The sequence below is a fragment of the Anolis sagrei genome, chromosome 3 (genome assembly GCF_037176765.1).
Source record: "Anolis sagrei isolate rAnoSag1 chromosome 3, rAnoSag1.mat, whole genome shotgun sequence".
Taxonomy (NCBI): domain Eukaryota; kingdom Metazoa; phylum Chordata; class Lepidosauria; order Squamata; family Dactyloidae; genus Anolis; species Anolis sagrei.
Genome location: NC_090023.1, coordinates 248,438,114 through 248,459,486, shown reverse-complemented (window position 1 = coordinate 248,459,486; position 21,373 = coordinate 248,438,114). Strand labels below are relative to the sequence as shown.

Below are 21,373 nucleotides of genomic sequence, written 5' to 3'. Positions count from 1 at the left end.
TCCAGTGATACATGGAATGCTGCATTTCCACTTTACTCTCCTTATCTCTGTTACAGCTTCAAGAAGATAAAAAGAAACAGCATTAAATGCATGTCTTTTGTGTTTAGTTTTCAATGCTCTCTACAAACTTAGAATGCATACAGCATAAAATAATTACCAGCCAATTGGTATAGGGAATCCATTTATTTCCATACTAGCCATCCCCTGCCACGTTTTGCTGTGGCCCACTCTGGTGATCATGGGTGTTCTGTGTGGGAGGTTTGCCCAATCCTATCATTGGTTGGGTTCAGAATGCTCTGTGATTGTAGGTGAACTACAAATCCCAGCAACTACAACTCCCAAATGTCAAGATTCTATTTCCACAAACTCCACAAGTATTTACATTTGGGGTTATTGGGTATTCGTCTAGAGGCTGGTCCAGATCCATCATTGTTTGAGTCCACAGTGCTCTCTGGATGTAGGTCAACTACAACTCCTAAACCAAAGGACACTGCCCACCAAACCCTTCCAGTATTTTCTGTTGGTCATGGGAAAACTGTGTGCCAAGTTTGGTTCAAGTCCATTGTTGGTGGAGTTCCGAATGCTCTTTGATTGTAGGTGAACTATAAATCCCAATGACTACAACTCCCAAATGACAAAATCAATTTTTTGAGTGAAGGACATACATTGGGTTGTTAGGTGTCTTGTGTCTAAATTTGGTGTCAATTTGTCCAGTGGTTTTTGAGTTCTGTTAATCCCACAAACAAATATTACATTTTTATTTATATAGATAAGAAGAAAATAGCAGAGATCTATTCATAATGTAGGGATTGGTAGGCTGGATCTACACTGCCCTATATCCTAGGATCTGATCCCAGATTATCTGATCATCCCAGATTATATGGCAGTGGAGACTCATATAATCCAATTCAAGGCAGATAATCTGGGATAAGATCCTGAGATATAGGGCAGTATAGATCCAGCCACATATGGCAGTACCCTATTCAAATTGCCTAAACTGATTTCAAGACAAGGAGAATCTTTGATACCACTCTCCTGTGCACGTGGACAGCAAAATCCTGATAAAGAGAGACTCCTGAGTATAAGGAGGGACTTCATATAATTCCAAACCCAGAGCTTTTAGAATTACATACAGAGCAGCCACTGAAATGTTGCAAGGAGAGCTACATACAGGTAGTCCTTCTCTCTGTGTGACAAGAGATACTGGATGGCATGAGGGCTTCAGAACTTTCCACATTTTCTGCCCTTTCCAGTCCGTCACTTCCTGTATTAGCCTTCCGTTGTCATCACTTCCTTTCCCGCCAACACAGCCTACTTGTTTATGAAGAAGGCCGGAGATAGACACAGTCGGGGGGAGGGGAGGCGGGGGGTCCCAAAATTACTCAATCATCTTCTGGTTAAATTTGAATTAAATAATAGCGGTCCTTTAGCATTTAGTACAATAAATTGCCAATTTATATTCTGTGTAATTTATCAATTTGCCGTCAGATTCTAATAATTATTTACTTGATTACAAGTTTGTTTATTCTTTATGATTAATAAATTATAGTCTACCGCAAATCCAAATAGTGAGGTCGTCTCCTCTTTATTTTCTGCAGCTTCCTTTTCTTTGTCTCGTTATCTCTCTATGATCCCCCAAGCTATTTCTAGCTTGGTTTCTTTTCTTCTTAAAATGAGTGGGAAAAGTGGTTCCCGTTACCTGAAGTTGGGGTCTTTCTTGTCTCTTTCGCCGGTTGGGGATTTCTTTCTTCTTTCTTCTTTTGCTGTGAATGGGTTGGCGGCGGTTGGACGTGCCTTTCGGCTCGATCCTCGTGGGGTGGCTCGCTTTCCCCTGTGTTGCTCGGACCCTCTCGACCTCTCCTTCTTGAGGGGGGGGGAAGGTCTTTGGGGTGTTCAAGCCCACCTTGGGATTCGCGACACCTTTGCAACTCAATCCGGCAAAGGGGGGAGCCTTGGGCTCAAACCAGACCACCACTACACAGGTCCTCGTCAGGAGCTCGCTCTCAACGAGGCTTCCCCGTCGCCATGTCCACCAGAAGTCTCCATTTATTCCTTATTGTTATCAGCATCTGTATTTGGCCTTGTATTTCATAAACTACGATTATTTATAAATATTTATTTGTTTGACCAACTGATGGTCCAGAGTGAAATGAGCTATATGTTGATTTAATTTCTATTCTGCCTTTGTACCAGCATAGGATTAGATCCATTTAAAGGCATAGTACAAGTACAGAAGCTATTGGTACAAAAAGTTTAAACATCATTAAATCACAATTCTATTTTTTAAATAAAATTTATAAACTATTTGCCAAATACTTAGGAGCATGTTCCAGATACTGTTTCCCAGCTGACCTTTTAGTTAGGAGACAAAATTTATCATCCTGAAGTACATAGATGCTCTGATGGTTGGTTCTAAGATTATCAATTTGCTTTTTAAATACTGTTGTCCAAAAATCTTTGCAGATAAATTTCATTATATCTAATTCATTCTTGAATCTGGCAGTATCTTTGGTAAACTTTCTATTAAACCTTGTCCAATTCTAAATCCCATATTTTCCAGTTTAGTGATGCATCTTCCATTTCCCCCATCTCCCTGCCTGGTGACACAGTAAAGGCCCACCACCATCTCGTTGTGGAGCAGCAGAAAGAGGGCCTCGTCCGCCATCTCCACCTTGTTCATGCCAGGCCTCCCTGGGCGATGCAAGGCCCACGCCTCCACCTAGCGTACAGCACCTGATATTCCCAGGTGGTCTCCCATCCAAGTACTAACCAGGCCCAACCCTGCTTAGCTTCCGAGATCAGATGAGATCAGGTGTGTTCAGAGTAGCATGGCCCAAACAATTTTAAAAACACATTTAATTTAAAATACCATCCAATAAGAACAAAATCCTTCCTTAAAAGCTTCATGTGTAGCACAAGAAGGTAAAAATCTAAATAAAAGGTCTTAGCTTAACAAAAAGGCAATAGTGAACTGCCCAATCAAAGCTCTTGTGGAAGGAAAGTTAGCAACTTGGGAGCAGCTACAAAGAAAGCTTTCCCTCTCTTTGCCCTGTGCTGATGATTGGACTAAATACCTCTGAGGATGCTTGCCATAAATGCAGGCGAAACATCAGGAGAAAAATTGCCTCCAGAACATGGCCATATAGCCTGGAAAAACCTACAACAACCCATTGGACTAAATGTTTGCAAATCCTGTTCCATTGATATGGTATATGTTTGCCCTATAGGTTGCAGTCAGTTTTGCACAATTATATCTCACAGTACTTTAACAATCAACAACTGGGAAAGCTAACTATTTGAAGCACACAAAGTCTCTGATCTCTTGCAGACCTTCATGTCTGCCAAGGTATACATAACTACATTAACCAAAAGAAAGGTAGATGGCAGCATACTGGGAATGCCCAGAAACAGTTTCTTTAATTGCTAATTAAATACAAATAAGAGGTGACATATGCTGCCTATTAGGAATGGAAAATAATTCCATTGGATTTTGGCAGTCTTGAGAAAGAAATCCCCTTAATGCTTGGACTCACTGCATAGGAAAGAAAAACCTCACCTTGACAATATTCACAAAGCATTGGGGAGAAATAAGGTAGCACAAAAATATTTTAAATGTTTCTCCTGCAAGTTTCTGCATGGGTTTCTTGGGGGTTTTAAAACCAAATTTGACCCCAGTCAGGTAAATGACAAATTCCTGTTTTATCCCTATATAGCTCCACTCCAGATCGATTTGCTTGCCACCCTCTTTTTAATAGAAATGAAACACTGATTCAAAACAACAAGCTACAAATAACCCACACAATTTCTTGTACTAAACTGCATTGTCTGGGAAAGGCCTTGTTTGGGATAATGATTACTTATTTATTTTCAGTTATTTCCTGCCTTATCCCCAGGAATAAAGTTTATTGTAATTATGACCATTATACTTCCTATCCAGTACCCACACTTAATTTTAATTCTTTGGGGAAAGGTGTATTGATATTGAAGGCACTATTCAATGTGAATGTTTCATCAGTTACCACTTCAGACTTTTGCAGCTGACAAATAAAATCTGGAAAAAGTTATGGAAAACAACATCTTAAATGTTGGAAGGGTGTATTAAAATGCAAAATGAAAGAAAGCAGATTAACTACTATCAAAAGCACTTGACAGTGACCATTTAATTTGATTTCCCCCCTCTTTATGCCAAGGATGTTTTACAGCCACATTTTACTCCAAATACATTTTAAAAAATTGTATTTAGCAAATGCTTCTTGCCAATAAGATGGCACTTTTTCACTCCATAAACCTCTGAGATGACAAATTTGCTAAAATCTGGATGCTATCACATTTCCTAAGAAAGCCTGGAGAAACACGGGTTTTTAAACAATCGAGATTGACAATATAAATCAGCCCCATTGAGAAAACATTGATAGCTCTTCTGTTGGATATGGTGGTCACCGTCTGTAATGAGACTGAGTGATGAATCCTGTGTTTCGTAAATAAACAACAGTCATGCAAATATTTGATGGAGGGTGAACATACTTTTTTTGTGGATGACTCATAACTAAATTTGAATGAATGGAAATACTAGAAGGTTAGATTTGGTAACTGGTCTGTTTTGAATGGATGGATGGTGAAGGTTTTATGTTGACTCCCTAGGCAGAGATCCTGAAACTTTAAAGTAGGGGTCTTCAAACTTTTTAAGCAGAGAGCTGGTCCATGGAATGGAAAAAATGCCAGCATAAACTTACCAGTATTTGAATGGGAACTGTGGGCCTGCCTTTAGCTGATGCAATAGTCAAGTTAATTAGGTTTGTTGTTGTTTGCCTTCAAATTGTTTCAGACTTAGACAACTCTAAGTCTGAAGTTTAGGGCAGGCAGAGTAAATGCCCTTGGAAGGCCACATCCGGCCCACCGACCTTAGTTTAGGGAGCCCTTCTCTTGTCTCTATTTGACAGAACCACCAGCTCATTTACTCTCAGGACACTAAAGGAGGAAGCTAAAGATGCAGCATGAAATAAAAGTGCTTCATATTGAAATAACAGCAGCACATTGTGTGTGCAAACCTAGAAATGAATTGAAGTACCAGCAATTAAAGAATGGATTGTGTTGTATTGTTCATTATGATTTTTAATTATTGAATGTGGTTGGATTTAAAATGCTTCTTATTAAGTTATTGTCTATATGTATGTGCTTTTTGGCATTGAATATTTGCCTTTTATGTTGTTGGCCACTCTGAATCCTGTATTGGAAGATGGGGCAGGATATAAATAAAGTTTTATTATTGTTATTATTATTAAAGTTGCTGAGTTAGCCAAACTAACATGGGTATTAAAGATTAACAAACAGAAGTTTTTATAAAAGATTAGAAACTGTGTATAGGTTTTCTGAGTGACAAGGCATTCAGTTTTGTATAATCAGTGGTCATGGTTATTAGTAATTTAAATAGGATTACTTGATTTGAGGTGCTGTTTTGTTTTTGCCTGATTCAGTTTGATTATCTGTTACTTTTTAAAAATGTGAATGAAATGGATAATAATAAATCTCATGACGGTTTTTAAAAGCTTTTGCAAAATGATGCACAAAATAAGACAAAATACCTTTGTCCTTGAAACTGACATAATGTGTGCAAAATAGAAATAGTACAAAAAGAAGCTTACAGATTGGTTCATCCCTCAATTTGTAACATTCCCTGGTCTAAATTTGTTTTCCTCATTGTCTGTTGCTCAGCAGATTAGCATGGAAAACAGCTGAAAAGTAGACCACTTGGTGTGTTTAGCAGCTGTTTCTGCTGTTACTCTATTGGGAAGAATGTAGAAAGGAGGCAGATCAGCTGGAAAACAGGAAGGTGGCTTACAGATAGGATACTTCAGTGGAGAATCTTACAGAGTCTGTGTTTTGCTTCATATCAGCTTTACATCATGAAATCTGACAGTTCAGAGACATATTTTCATCTATTCCAAAGTATCAGTAACATGAGTTTGAAATCATTTCTCCCCACCTTTTATGTTCCTCTGCTTGTCAGTGTATAAAGTTCAATGGACTGTCTCAGCCTATTGGAACATGGGTAGGAGTTCCACTTTGGCTGCTTCATTATAGGGTTTGACACTTGCTTTATACCCAGTTTTGAGTCTTCATGCTTTATTTTCTTTTACTGCTTGGTTTGAAGCAAGTGCAAATATACCATCTCATCAGATAGAAAACTTCACTAACATCTTCTAACTTCAAGGTTATAAAACAAAATAACAACATCACTTCCATGGCCACTACACATTTCTCAAGGAAGGGGGAGGCAGGGAATTGTCCCCTACAATGAAGAATTATTTGAATGTGCAATAACCGTTCCCAAGAACATTTGTTCTAAATACTTTTACAGCAGTGCGCTTACTGAAGCTTCCAGCTCAATACTTCAATTACAGAAACAATATAAGAGAACAGTGCCTTGAGTATATTCTGATGCATGCTATTATGCTCCAAAGGGTGCCATTATTGTTAGCTTGCTTGGCGAGATCAGTAATCATAGAAATAGATGAACATCTTAAGCCATACTAGCCTCATTACAACAAAGCAATTGTTGGTTGAGCCTGGCAAGGAGGATAGATTTGATCATGAGCCATTGGACTTTCCCTGACCCAAGATCAGATTTTCACAACTGATCGAGGTGATGGGGATTACTTTTGTCTATTGTAAATAGGTGGCATTGTGACCCAGTTCAGTGGAGGAAAACAAATCAATAAATAGAATGCTGCTGTATTCACTCATCTTTTTTTTTTTTTTTGAAATGCAGATATTTTATAGGAAAATTCTGAGAGTGCCTTTGACCACAAGAAGATCAAACCAGTCCATTCTCCAGTAAATAAAGCCTGACTGCTCACTAGAGGGAAGGATATTAGAGACAAAGATGAAGTACTTTGGTCAAAGAATGAGAAGAGAGGAAAACCAAGGGCAAGATGGATGGGTAGTATCCTTGAAGTGACTGGCATGACTTTGAAGGAGGTGGGGGTGGCCATGGCCAACAGGGAGCTCTGACATGGGCTGGTTCATGAGGTCACAAAGAGTCAGAAGTGAATGAATAAAGAACAAGCACAGTATTATATCATCTACATAGTTACATATGTGTAACAAAGACCCCATCTATACCACCAGTTTCAAATTATATGACAGTGTAGATGAGGTCTAAATAACAGCTCTTCAGCTACTTCCACCCCACCCCCCGCATCACACCTTAACAGTTAGCAACCAGACAGTGGATAAGATTTATTCAGATTCTTTTTGTGATCAAGGAAGTGGAAGATGTTTTTATTTTTGTGATCCTCCTGCTCCTCTTCTTCCTTTCTCTTCTTTATCTTCAGTATTGGGGTAAAGCATTTTATAGAATATTGCAACCAGAACAGAGGGAAAGGATGCAAATACATCATTAGAATATATACAATTATTTTAAAGGGGAATTAAACAAACTATAGAGTTACAATACTTTTTAAATCATTAGAAGATGTTGAAAAGCCCCAACAAAACTATTAACATTTATTGCAGCCACGTCCAGAAATCTTTTGAAGCAGGAAAGTTTTCACTTCAAGGGGGAAGGAGAGCAAGGAGGAAGGCATATTTCTTCCATTTGAATATTTCAGAGAGTTGTTTCTTGCCCAAATTGAATTTTACGGAAATGGGTGTTTAGGAATGTAGGCCATCAAGGTCTCCTGGGGTACCAATGTGACCCCTAACCTCAAGCAGTGGTTCTCACCTTGTAAACCATGATTACAGCAGTGGCCCAAATTGTGTTGATTCATCCCAATTAGAGTAGACTCATTGCATCAATTAATAGTGAGTTCCATAGATAACAATGGGACTCACTGTTAATTGCTGGGGCAAATAATAGAATTCAAACTGGTGGTTTTGTGGCAAAGGATTGAAAGTCTAATCTTTACCCACACAGCCACAAAGGGATATAAAATATGACTCTGTATAATTTGGAGAAACTAGAGATCAGATTGTGATACCATTGACTCAAATAAGGTTCTTTTCTACTGCATCGTCATCGTCATAATCATGCAATCAGTCATACAATTGACTGACTGACAACATTTAGATGATTGAAATATGATACCTAAACACCAGTTCCAACTTTCAGTTGGTAAAACAACACGTCTGCATTTTTTTAAAAAATTGCTTTCCTCTTTTACAGAAAAAAAAATGTTGAGGTGGGGGAGAGATATGCAATGTGTCCTTATGCATGAGCAGTGACTGCAGACAGCAAAGGCTATCAGTTTGCTTCTATCCATCAAATTGATCTGGAAAGCATGACAGATTTTGACTCAGGAGAGGAGTTGTGTACATTTCCCAGCATGAAACAACATTGGTTAGGGTTTAGTTAAGCAGCTAAATAAGACTATAACCCTTGAATGTGTTAAAAGGCAAGAGGGAGGAATGCAGCATTCTTTGTAGCAAGGACAGGGCTGTCATTGCAACTGCAGTCATTCCCATCACCACCCTCCTTTTTCTAAATACAATACAATAATAATTTATTTCATCTCAAAGGACCATTTCAGGCAGAAAGCTTCCACACTTGAAGCATAAGAGTAGAAACACATTTCATACTATGTAATGTTGTGAGCATATTGTCCAGGGGAAACATCAGATTTACAGTGCAAGTGATAGAAGGTTACAGCTGGTCACTAAATAGGTAAGGAGTCCAATGGGAGAGTCTGGAGAAGCTTAGTATAATATCACAAAGCTTCTGTCTTCTTTATCTTCAAGCATTAGGCTCATAAAACTAGATTTACACCAGCTGCAGATGGGGCATCAGGTTGCGCTTGGTCAAATTTCCTCTCAGTTTATTTTTTTTTCTAATTTTGAAGCAATGTGAGCAAAACACTCCAAAATACTGAAATGGGAGAAGAAGTTTCATAGAATTTGAAGAGTGAAAATCGGATTACCCTAATTTCATGACAGTTTTATACCACTTTAACTGCTATAACTAAACACTATAGGTTCCTCGGAGTTGTAGTTTAGTGAGATAGAGAATCATAGAGTTAAAAGACACCTCATGGGCCATCCAGTCCAACCCCCTGCCAAGAAGCAGGAAAATTGCATTCAAAGCATCCCTGACAGATGGCCATCCAGCCTCTGTTCAAAAGCCTCCAAAGAAGGAGCTGAGTTAGCCAAACTCCACCACACTCTGGGGCAGAGAGTTCCACTGCTCTCACAGTCAGGAAGTTCTTCCTCATGTTCAGATGGAATCTCCTTTCTTTTGGCTAAGATCAAGTGTGTAGTAAGATATCAGCACTTTCGGCAGAAAAGGCTAAAGATCTTGTAAAACTACAGTTCCCATGACTTCATAGCATTGGGCCATGGCCGTTAAAGTGGTCTCAAATTGCATTAAATATACAGTGTAGGTGCACCCTGAAAGAATGTGATGTGCCAATGAGTTTCCATGACTGAGCAGGGTTTAGACCAGTGGTTCTCAACTTGTGGGTCCCCAGATGTTTTGGCCTTCAACTTCTAGAAATCCTAACAGCTGGTAAATGGGCTGGGATTTCTGGGAGTTATAGGCCAAAGCACTTGGGAAAGCACTTTAGACCCTTGTATCCTGGAAGTTAGGGACAAATGGCAACAGTTCCCTTCATGACAAATCATGGGATCTGCAAGGACCATCCACAGACATGCCCCCCAAAGGAGATGTCACAGCACTGGGAATGGAAAGCTTACTGTTTTGCCGATCACACATAAAAGCAGCACATTTCATGCAATTTATATTTTAAAAACAGCATGGATCTCATGTCCAAATGCTCTGTTTCTGCCACATTTTGCACACAATCTCCAACAGCAGGATGACAGGGGACAAATGACATTTGATAGGGCCTGTTGAGATTTGTATGCAAACAAGGTCAGAAACGGATTATCACTTAATGTGATCAGGTCCAGTGTTATCTTGAACAAGTAATATACCTCAAGAAGGCAATAGCAACCCTCCTTCGAAAAAAATATCCACTTTAGGGTTATCATAACTCAGAAGTGCTGGAACATGTGGTGACCTCACAACTCCAGATATTCTTGGAAGACACGGATTATCTGGATCTGGCACAGTCTGGCCAGATCTCGGTTACAGGACATGGAACCGAGACAGCCTTGGTTGCCTTAGTTGATTATCTACGCTGGGAGCTAGACAGGGGGAATGTGTCTCTGTTGGTTCTGCTGGACCTCTCAGCAGCCTTTAATACCGTCGACCATGGTATCCTTCTGAGACACCTTACAGGAATGTGCCTGGGGGGCACTGTTTTACAGTGGCTCCGCTCATTTCTGGAGAGTCGCACCCAGAAGGTGGTGTTCGGGGACACCTGTTCAATCCCACAACCTTTGTCTTGTGGGGTTCCTCAGGGCTCAGTATTGTCCCCCGTGTTGTTTAAGATATACATGAAGCTGCTGGGGAGATCAACCGGAGTTTCGGGGTGCGGTGTCATCTGTATGCAGATGACGTCCAACTCTGTCACTCCTTCCCACCTACTACTAAGGAGGCTGTTCAGGTCCTGAACCAGTGCTTGGCTGCTGTGATAATCTGGATGAGGGAAAACAAATTGAAACATAATCCAGACAAGACAGAGATACTCCTGGTCAGTCGCAAGGCCGAACAGGGCATAGAGTTACAGCGTGCGTTGGATGGGGTTACACTCCCCCTGAAAACGCAGGTTCGCAGTTTGGGAGTGATCCTGGATTTATCTCTGAGCTTGGAACCCCATGTTTCGGCGGTGACCAAGGGAGCATTTGCACAGCTAAAACTTGGCACCAGCTGTGCTGGTACCTTGGGAAGCCTGACTTGTCCACGGTAGTCCAGGCTCTGGTCACATCCCACATAGACTACTGCAACGCGCTCTACATGGGGTTGCCTTTGAAGACTGTCCGGAAGCTTCAAATAGTCCAACGGATGGTAGCTAGATTGCTAACAGGAGTGGCATTCAGGGAGCATACAACTCCTCTGTTGCGCCAGCTCCACTGGCTGCCAGTCTGCTACCAGTTCTGGTTTTAGCCTATAAAGCTCTAAATGGTTCTGGCCCAATTTACCTGTCTGAACGCATCTCCCCTTATGAACCAACTAGGACTTTAAGATCGTCCAGGGAGGCCCTGCTCTCGATCCCGCCCTCTTCTCGTGGAGACGAGAGACAGGGCCTTCTCTGTGGTGGCCCCTCAACTATGGAACGCCCTCCTTAAGGAGATTAGATGAGCTCCCTCACGCTTAATGTTTCGGAGACAAGTTAATACATGGTTATATGAGCAAGCGTTTACAAATGCAGAGTAACTAACATAGGAAATGGAATCACTCGACAGTGGAACATGGACTACATTATTTAACTAGGAGACACTGATAATGATGCTGGTTTTTATTGTTTTTTATTGCTTCTATTGTGGTTTTATACAGTTTTAATGTTCAATTTGTATTTTGTTGTTATGTGTACTGACTTCTTGTAAACCGCCTCAAGTCGCCGATAAGGCTGAGAAAGTATAGTAAATAAATAAATAAATAAATAAAACTGTATATATTAAATTGTGCATTAATAGAAATACTTTTCTGTAGACATTTGGGAGAAAATTAGGATAAAAATAATGTAAGTATCTAAATATATTCTTTAAAAAGTTTGAGCTTCATTTACAAAGCAATATAAATTTGGGTTCGCATGAGCTCACACATGAGAATAACAAGAAATTGACAAATTCCATACATCTTCCCATCCCATATTTAAAACCATTTCTTTGATCCCCATCTTCCAAGAAGATAGAAGACCATTGTTTTTGTCACTTAAGGAGTGTTTTCTGTAATGAACATATTTTCTTGAGTTCTGCAAACATTTTTTTGTAAGCCAGACTTAATTACTGTTGAATGGCAGGTGTTCTGACATAATTAAAGCTTCATATTTTCACACCTTTCAAGATGTTCATAAAAATATGCCATTTTATCTTAAGGCTTGCTGAAGAGCAAATGTTAAAACAACAGTAAAGTTTTGTGTTTAGGCTTTTCACAGGTGACATGCCTAAATTAAAACCATAATGTCAATCTTATATAATGGAAATTGACAGGATTGTATTTTTTTCCTAATCAAAGAGAAAAGGCTGCTAAAGTCACCTTCAGTATTTCTTATTGCTTATGATACATTTGTGTAGTTTCATTGATGAAGGTTTAATAGCCGTTTATAGCCATTAGCAAAGGCAACTAATTGTCAAGTCTACCCTTATGTGAATGTGGCAATTATTTCCCAGTATGCTTTTATCCAGTCAGCCACTGTTGCATCCAGAGCAACACCAACATGTCAATTAAATGCATTTAAAACCCTCCCCAATTCATTACATCTCGTTGAGGAGTAGATCTTTCTATCCAGGGAGTGAGATGGTGATGAGACAGAGACTCATGTTCTTTTATACTTTGAGTCTACTAAATCATTCAATCTCAATGTTGCATCTTTTTTTAATGTGATCCACGGAGAGGTTCACATGATGGTATTGCCAATGTGCTCCATAAGCAATTGATATACAGGACATTGAGTTGCCAGACATAGTTATATAAGTTCAGGCCCATTTGCAATTATCAGAGAAGTTAATCATGGTTAACTTGAAAATCAACAAAATTTTACACTTAATTATTTAGATATGATACAGTGCAAAACTGTTGAGAGCTAGAGGGCACATTCCTTTAGTGAAATTTGAGAAACCAGAAACCACACACTAAAAGTGAACTTTTTGTCAATCTACTATTCTCAACACCCCTTGTGTCATTCTCTATCTTATAACATAAGAAACAGTCTTCCACTGAGTCAGACTATTTGTTTAGCTAGCTCAGTAATGTTAGCTTTCAAGTGGACACCATCCCCAATCTCATCAGTAACTTAATCTGAACTTGGTAACCATGGGCTCTACTATCCCTCTATAGGTATATGAAAAAGGCAGGGAATCAATCAAGCCTTATCGTTCTACTAGGGCAGATATGAACATTAGCTCCTACAGTTGGTTCATTGTTCATAGCTCCATTGTTTGTCCCCTCACTGGATTGTTCCCTTGTTGTAGTAAGGGGACTTTTGTGTTCCAGTGAACCTATGAACAAAGCCATACACCCAAGTGGGTCTCCCATGGTGGCAGGGTCATAGGGGAGGAGCTGGAAAAACAAACAATCCGAAGACCTCAGCAGGAGAGCCGGCTTGTGATAGCATGGTACATGTTACAATGGCTGTGAAGGCAGAAGAAGGCTGCAACAGATGAGAAGTCACTGGTCACCATGTTAATCATGTCATTGGATCAAATCCTTTCTCTGTGAAGACTGTGTTGATCACTGCACACCGGTCTTCACACATACAATAAATTCACACAAAGCCATTTTCCAAAAAAACAAACAAACAAACAAACATGGTGATAGGTGAATGGCGAGATAGTGAAGTCTGGAAGCCCCTAGCTATGGACTGGCATATGGGTGGTAGATATAGATTCAGAAGGTCTAACTCAAGGTTTGAGGCAGGTGAGAAGTTCAACAGCTGTATCCATGACTGAGCTGCCCTATATAGGATCACTCCATATGGGAAGGGGGCTAAGAAAAGTGCCTAAACATAGTCTGCCTCTATTATTTATTTGTTTGGTGGCAATGGTGGGTGAGGAGAGAAGATGGCATGGACAGGTTTGTGATATGTCAGTCCTTGCTACGTATTGTTATAGTTGTTTTAAAGCTAATTGTATTGTTTTTAATCTATTTCTGTAAACTGCTCCGAGCCAAATTGGGAGTAGCGGTATACAAGTTAAATAAATAAATAAATAAATAAATAAATAATAAAATATGTGTGAATATCTATTTTTATGGGTGCATTTTCAGCATTGTAATATAAGTTATTGTATTCAACAGGCAGAAACTCTGGAGCCAGCCCCACACCTTAGGCACACTACAGACAGCAGACTGGTTGCAATGTAGCAAGCATCACCCCCATTTCTCAGCAGTGGAGAAGGAAGAGGATGGATTAGGGCCATGTTGTCCCCATCACTGTGGCAAATGGCCAAAGAGCTCTTGACCATCACTGGGCACCATTGCTGCTATTAAGATCTCAATCTATCTGCCATGAAGGTGTGGGTGAGAGAAAAGGTAAGAATGACAGTCTAGCTAGATCAAATTGGTTTTGTGTCAGCTGGACCAGTTGGACTCCACCCACCACTAACACAGGTCAGAGGCAGTCTGAACAAGGCCCCAGACTGGCCTCCAGGGCCAGGTTTAAGCATTTCTGCTCCAGACTGCACTAACCAATTTTAGTAAGTGTAGATGAGACCTTAGTCTCTGCAGTGGAAACTTTAAGTTAAAAGCTTTAGGCTGATAGTATTTTTTTTTTGTTGGAAGGCACTGATGAGTTTAGTTTTTATAATATAAAATATTGACTCTATGTTTTTGTAACTTAATATTTAAAAAGAACTCTGGTTTTAATGTGCAAATGAAAATTTTACAAATGCAAAAGGCACACAATTTGAAAAGCATATTTAGACCATATCAATAAATGTTGTTCCATCGGGTATTTTTATCACTGTGATCAATCCTCAAAGAATCATGCTCATTATGTAATATATTAAAGTGGTATTAAATAGAATCAAATATTTACATAAGTTGAATTTGTAAAATAGTAAAAATTAGGATTTGCTTCCTGGAGTGAAAACTGCACAAATCATTAGTCTGAGAAAGCAGGAGGTTTCATCAACTATTTTGTTTGCTCAGTATGGGATTAAATAATAAAGAACATATAATTGATAACACTAATGTTCTTTCTATTTATTATACAACAGTCTTCTGAATCTTAATAGTACCTTTGTTTACTATGTTTTATATGTAAGTCTGGACTCCTAAGTACACTTACATGAAAGCATGTGTCATTGAACTCAGTGGAACTTGAATATATTCATATCATAAAGCCATTCAGAAAAAGGAAAGTAGGAAAAGGGGAAGGGAAGGAGGAAGAAAACAAGAAAAGAAGTGTGTGTGTGTGTGTGTGTGTGTGTGTGTATGTATGTATTTGAATATCCTGCCCTCTTTCCCAGAAGGGACTCAGAAAAGAAGGAATCATGATTAAACAGATCAAGAAATAAATAAAATACAATCCTCCATATTTATAAGTTTAATTTTTACAGATTTGATAATTTGCAGATCCGATTAATAAATTTTAGGAATCTCAAGATCTTCCAGCACTTCCAAAGGAATCAGACCATTGATTCATGCTGGGGAACAGGGATTCCTAGAGAGATGTTCCCTCAAGTAAAAGGGGAAAAAAAAGGGGGGGGGGTGTTATTTCTGTTTTTCCCACTTTCATGAAGGTATTGCTCTCTTAACCTGTGTGAAAGTGGAGGGTCTATTATACATATACATTTCTCCATTTTTTAAAAGTGTTCTAAAAGTATTGGTGAGATCCTGCATCAGATCCTTTGTTACCCAACTTTATGCATTCATAGCTACATTGAAAAAGCTTCAATAACTTGTTCGTGAAGTGAAAGATGCACATCTGGGTACCAGCAATAGCCCTCCAGCATGCATTGAGCATTCCTAATGAACTCCAGGCACTGTGTTTGTGTTCCTAACTGTTGTCTGAGAGAGCTAGAGAACATCCTAATGTGAATATTGGGCATCAGGCCATTTCACATCAATTACATTGTTGATGAGGCTACTATTGTGCAGTGGCTGTCCATACATTGTAACATCAAAACAGCCTTTTGCTGAATATGGACACTGGAAAATATTAAATTAAATTGCATGAACTTGTGAGTCTATTTGAAGACAAATGTCTTAAGCAGAATGCCAACCACCGTTAGTAGCAGAGTGCAAATGTTAAATTAATCTGAGTTCCACTTCGATTTTACTCAATTTAAAAGAGAAATGTTGTCAGAAACAATGCAGTTTATGTCAGGTCTTGCTTAAACTTAACTTCTTTTTTGTACTGAATGGAAAGTGCAAATAGAAGATTAATGATCACAATTATTCTTAATCAGCAACTAGTACTTCAAAATAAAACAGCACACATTATTTTGAGTACTATGTTGACGTGATCACACTGAGTGTAGTATCCAACTATATCATTATAATTTGCTCTCTAAACCTATTTGAAAGTGGGTGGTCTATTGTACACATAAATTTCTCCAATTTTTAAAAGAATAATAAAAAATATTGGATCTTTTTCAGGTTAAGGATCTGACAGTAAAATCCACCAACCCACAACCCTATTGCTAGTGATAAGAAAATAGTGATGAATGATATGTAGAAATTACTCTGTGGTGATACGTTGAAAATGCCCATTCCCTGCACAATTCTTATATTAGAAAAGGCTACCTGAAGTCCCGTGTGTTCAATACTGATTTGCCACCTGTGCTTTGTAATCTAGATATTCAGGAAACTAACACTGTACTGGGCGTCTGATACAGTTAGATGCTTTGGCTCTCTTGTTAAGAAGTAATTAATAAAATTATGGAGCTGGAATGGGTCTCAAGGGCCATGTGATCAACCCCATTCCTATTGCAGGAAATCTCAAGTAAAGCAGTCCTGAAAGGTGGAAATCTAACCTCTGTTTGAAAAATCTCCAGTGAAGGATCTGAGGAACAAATTCAGGAAGTGTTTCAGAGTTTGAACAAAGTATTGAAAATCAAAAATCTGGGAGATGTTAATAAATATCTTGGTATAAATATTGCCAGAAATGAAGGTGGTTTTGAATTAAACCAAACTGACAAGATTTATGATCTTTTGAGAAGAACCAGAATGGAAAATGCAAACACTGTTAATACACCCATGGCACTTCAGTTTTTACAACATGTAGATGGAGAAATGTTCAATAACAATTTCATTTATCGTTCAGTTATTGGCGCTTTATTGTACATTGCAAATAACACAAGACCTGATATTTCTTTTTCTGTTGGTATTCTACTATTTATTTATTTATTTATTTATTTTGGGTATTTCTACCCCACCCTTCTCAACCCCCGAAGGGGGACTCAGGGCGGCTTCCAACCGGCATACGTTGATGCCTACAATTCACACAGTAAAATACATAGTAGCAATAAATTATAACAGTTAACATTACATTAATACAATAAAAATACAATAAAATGCCAGTCAAAGGATTCAAAATCCTTCACATACAGACTGGGCTGGAGTGAAAAGAGTTCTGAGATATTTAAAGCAAACCGCTAAAAAAGTTTTCAGAGTTTGTCCAGATGATAAAGAGTCTTTAGCAATACATTGTGACCGTTCCTTTGCAAATCTAAGGCCCGTCGCAAACTCTGTTCCTGCGGGAGAAAACCTTGCTAGCACGTCCCTGACGTCACAAGACTCCGCCTCTCACCCCGCCCCTTTCTCCGCCCCTTTCTCCGTGCGAGAGTGGTTTTTCCTTTGCTAGGGCAGCATTGCCAGCGTACTCTCTCAGTTGGCAGAATTCAACTGAGAGAAAATGTGGGCAATGCTGCCCTAGCAAAGGAAAAACCACGCTGGCAAAGAGAAAGGGGCGGAGAAAGGGGCGGGGAGAGAGGTGCAGGCTCATGACGTCAGGGACTTGCTAGCAAGGTTTTCTCCCGCAAGAACCTAGTTTGCGACGGCTCTAAAGGAAAATAAATCTATTACTGGATTTGTAATAAAATATAAAAATACACCAGTGTGTTGGAAGAGCAGAAGACAGAAAATTGTGGCACTGAGTACTTGAGAAGCTGAATTCTCAGCATTGTCTGACACTTTGGCATCAGCAGAGGTTAGAAACTTTGATTAGAAGTCTTAACATTGATTTAGATTTACCAATGCAAGTTTTTGTTGATTCTCAAACTTGCATCGCTTTGGGTAAAAGTCAAAATATGAAAATAAAGTCCAGATACATTAATGTCAGATATTCAAATGTAAAACAGTTTGTTAAAGACAAAAGGATTGTTCTCAATTATATTCCTTCAGCTGAAAATGTTGCTGACATTTTGACTAAACCTCTTACTTTTGAAAAACACAATGCGTTTTGTGAGAAATTGAATTTATAAATGTGCGCTAATATAATTTTTTGGAGGTGTTGAAAGTATTATAATGTTTTCAAAATTATATAGTTCATAGAATGCCTTAGTTATGTTTAGTTGGTAGGTTTGTACCTTTAACTGTTAGTATGCTTGTAATTTGAGTCTTACCAATCAGATATAAGTTGAGCTTATTCCTTTGTTCATATATTCTGCATCTGCCTGTATTCTCTCTCTGGTGTTTTTTTGTTCCTGCATTTTGTTCCTGCATTGAAACTGCATTATGCTTTTGTTCCAGCAATAAAGTAAGATGACTTTATGCTACAATGTAGCTTCTCATTGACCACATTACTTCAGGGCTGTGCTGCTGCTGCAGAATTATTTTATTTTTCTTTTGATACTCTGCAACATGAAGGTTATAACTTTGCTGACATATGGCAAGATTGATATCTATTGATGGAATTTACTCATCAATAGTGGTGAGAAGGAGGCAGACCACCAATAGGGTGCACATGGTTCCATGCTTCAGTGCTGGTTTGCCTGCCTTGTGCGATAAAGTCCTATGTATAATTACAAAGCAGAATGCACTTTTCTATTGATTCTCCTAATTTTGTCAATTAGTTCAACTAATCTACCGCAAACCTAAATGAGCAAAGTTAACATCAAATTCTAGTACTTCTCAGGTATGTAGGATCTGAAACGTTCATTAACTCTGAAATGTATTTACTGCATTAATTCATGAACATGCTGACATTTCACTTTCCCAAAAGTTTCTTTACCTGGTGATGGGTGAAAGGGTAATTTTCTCAAATCACAGTATTTTGCTAATAAGTAAAGCAAAGCCTCCTTAATGTGTGGAAGAAAATGATGCTGTATTGTATCCACACATTAATTGAAAATTGGTAATTAGCTCAGAGACATTTTGGCATTCAACCTGCTTACAAACTTAAATTGTCCTGTTTCTAGACCAAATAAGAAATCAGTGTTCCTTGTTGCTTAAACTTAAAACTCAGCAACAAATGACCGGAAAGTTAGTTTGGGTAGCAATTAAAAAATCAGTAGAAATTACTGTTTTCTCTTTTAAAAGGCACAGAGTCAATTAGCATTATAATCCTGTGAGGTTCATAAGGAGCCAAGATTCCAGTTCTTTGGCAGTGAGCCATAATGAATGGCTTTAATTCCATTTTCAGGGGAGAGGAGGTGGCTGTGGATTTAAGATTTAGTGCAAATGAATGAGCTGATTCAGTAGGTGTAGAATTATGCATTTTAAAAACAGCAGGAATTTAAAAATGTGTTATTCCAGATATTATAGGTTGGCAGTAGAATTAGTCAGACTTAGAAATCAATGAGACTTATATAAAGTAACTAATCTGATTTGTTGCTTTCAATGGGTTTCCTCAAACTATGACTAAGGGGAGATATATATCTTAGAATTAATGTACTTTGACACAACTTTAAGTACCATGGTTCAGTTCTATGGAATCATGGGTCATACTTTTACAAGGTCTTTTGTCCTCTCTGATGCCTCACCAAACGGAAAATACCAGGAATCCATAGCACTGAACCATGATGATTAATGGTGTGCATTAATTCTACAGTATGTTGAGCTCCAACTCAGTATATAAACACTCTGGTATGCAGATTCAAAATAAGCATATTTTAGGATGACTTTGGATGCATCTATATACATTTACTAGAAAAGTCCAGTGTAAAGGATCTTCTGGGAAGCTCTGGAGTAAAACCCGTGCTCGACATGGAATAATGGATGGATTCAGTGGGCGAGTTGTGAATTGTGATTTGCAGAAATTGCACTGTAAGTGTACTTTATTTTGGCCATGTAGACACAGCCCTAGTGAATCTGCAGCCTTCAGATTCTAAGCATTTTCCTTAGACTGTTTCCATTGTGTTTGAATTTTTTATTGACACAGAAAATGTAGAAACAAAATTACATTGGAGGAATTCCCCACTTAAGGTAACTCAGTATATTCTGAAGATAGTCCTTCTCATTGCAGATTTCTAATTTAAAGGTGCCTGATATAATCTATACCAGGTTTTATTAGCAACAGTGACTAGAAGTAAATAGTAGATTGGTAGATGCTATTACAATGCAGTTAAAGTTGCAGCAAGTTGGTGTTTTAGATGGCAAAAGATCAATTAGGCACAGATATCCATGTCAGTGTCCAAGGTAAATGGTGTAAGATAGAAATCAGATTTCAAAACAATTCTTAAATTTCCACTTTGGTTTTCAAGTTAGTTCTAGTTATCTATGAAGAAATAATGCCAATGTGACCATTCAAACTTAAGTATATATATTTATCATAAAGTATATGTTGTAGTAGAGCCTGTGAGTAACATTACAAACAGTAGTATGGTGCTAGAAGGAGGAAAAGGGTTACTCGGGAGCAGGAATCTGATGATGATCAGCAGAGAAAAAGGATCCGGGACATACTTACAGCACCTACAGATGAGGAGTCATTTGAGGGTTTCTCTGGGGACGAAGGGCCAATGAGTGAAGAAGAAGGAGACACCATGGATTGGACTAAGATTAGAGAAGTGCAAGCTATTTGTGAGGAGCCAACAACTAGTGATACCTTTATGGGGTTCTCTGGGGGTGAAGATTGGAAATCAGGGGATCCAACTGAGTCTTAGGGGGATCTAAGTCTTGACAGGAGATGGAAGAATTGGAGGGAAAGTCAAGGGAATTCACGTGAAGAGCTGGGAGCAGCTGCTGGGGATAGTAATGGGGCAGTGGTCAGTTCATCTTCTGATGATGATTTGTAGATAAAAGTGGGTTCAGGGGTGAGGGGTCTTTGCAGAAGGCAAGGTGTTGATGTGCGTTTGTGTGCTGGGTGCTGTGTATTGGGAAAGACTTGTAGACTTGCTGCTGCCTGTTTCGTGTTCGGTGTTGGACCTCCTGATCATTTGTGTGTTTTTGACCCGGATTGGCTTCTCGTGACTGTGGACTTCTCTCTTCTTGGACCTGAACCGGTTTGGTTAAAGACGCTGCTTCCACGGACTCTGGAGCTACGCTGTTTTGGATTTCTCCCGCTTTGACCCTGGACTTCGGCTGACGACGCTTCTCTTCCTGCGGCTCCTTTTGTTAACCATTTGTGTACTGTGCCTTTTTGTTTTGCCTCAGAGTACTTTGTTTGATTTGTTGCTCTTTGCATCCAGTTAATCTGGATTATATTTCTGATAACCTTTTTGGACCAAGTCTGGTTTGTTTCTTGAGTTTTGACCAGTGGCACTGCATTTAAGTGCCTCTGCATTCCTTTTCTTTTGTGTTAATAAATTCTGTTTTGAAGCCACTTTTGAGTCTGGCTCTTTAAGGTGTCTGTGATTTCAATAGTATATGGCTTGTATATCTCTAGGATATGTTAGTCAAAATCTTAGCGAACCTCTCTCTTAAAGACCCAACTGG

At 38.9% G+C, this 21,373-nt stretch overlaps 1 long non-coding RNA gene and 1 pseudogene across 3 annotated transcripts in view; one reads left to right on the top strand and one right to left on the bottom strand.

Moving 5' to 3' along the window:
- The window catches only part of LOC137096518 (uncharacterized), a 38,281-nt gene extending 17,109 nt beyond the window's left edge, over positions 1 to 21,172 (top strand). The window contains exons 3-4 of one of the 3 annotated variants that reach the window (XR_010909522.1): positions 13,853 to 14,086; positions 20,953 to 21,172. This is a non-coding gene — a long non-coding RNA (uncharacterized lncRNA). Of the gene's footprint in view, positions 1 to 6,769; positions 7,282 to 13,852; positions 14,334 to 20,952 lie in introns of those variants that run through there. The other 2 variants (XR_010909520.1, XR_010909521.1) reach the window with 2 other exon arrangements.
- On the bottom strand, positions 2,722 to 2,841 carry LOC132772388 (5S ribosomal RNA; annotated as a pseudogene).
- Positions 21,173 to 21,373: the final 201 nt, after the last annotated feature.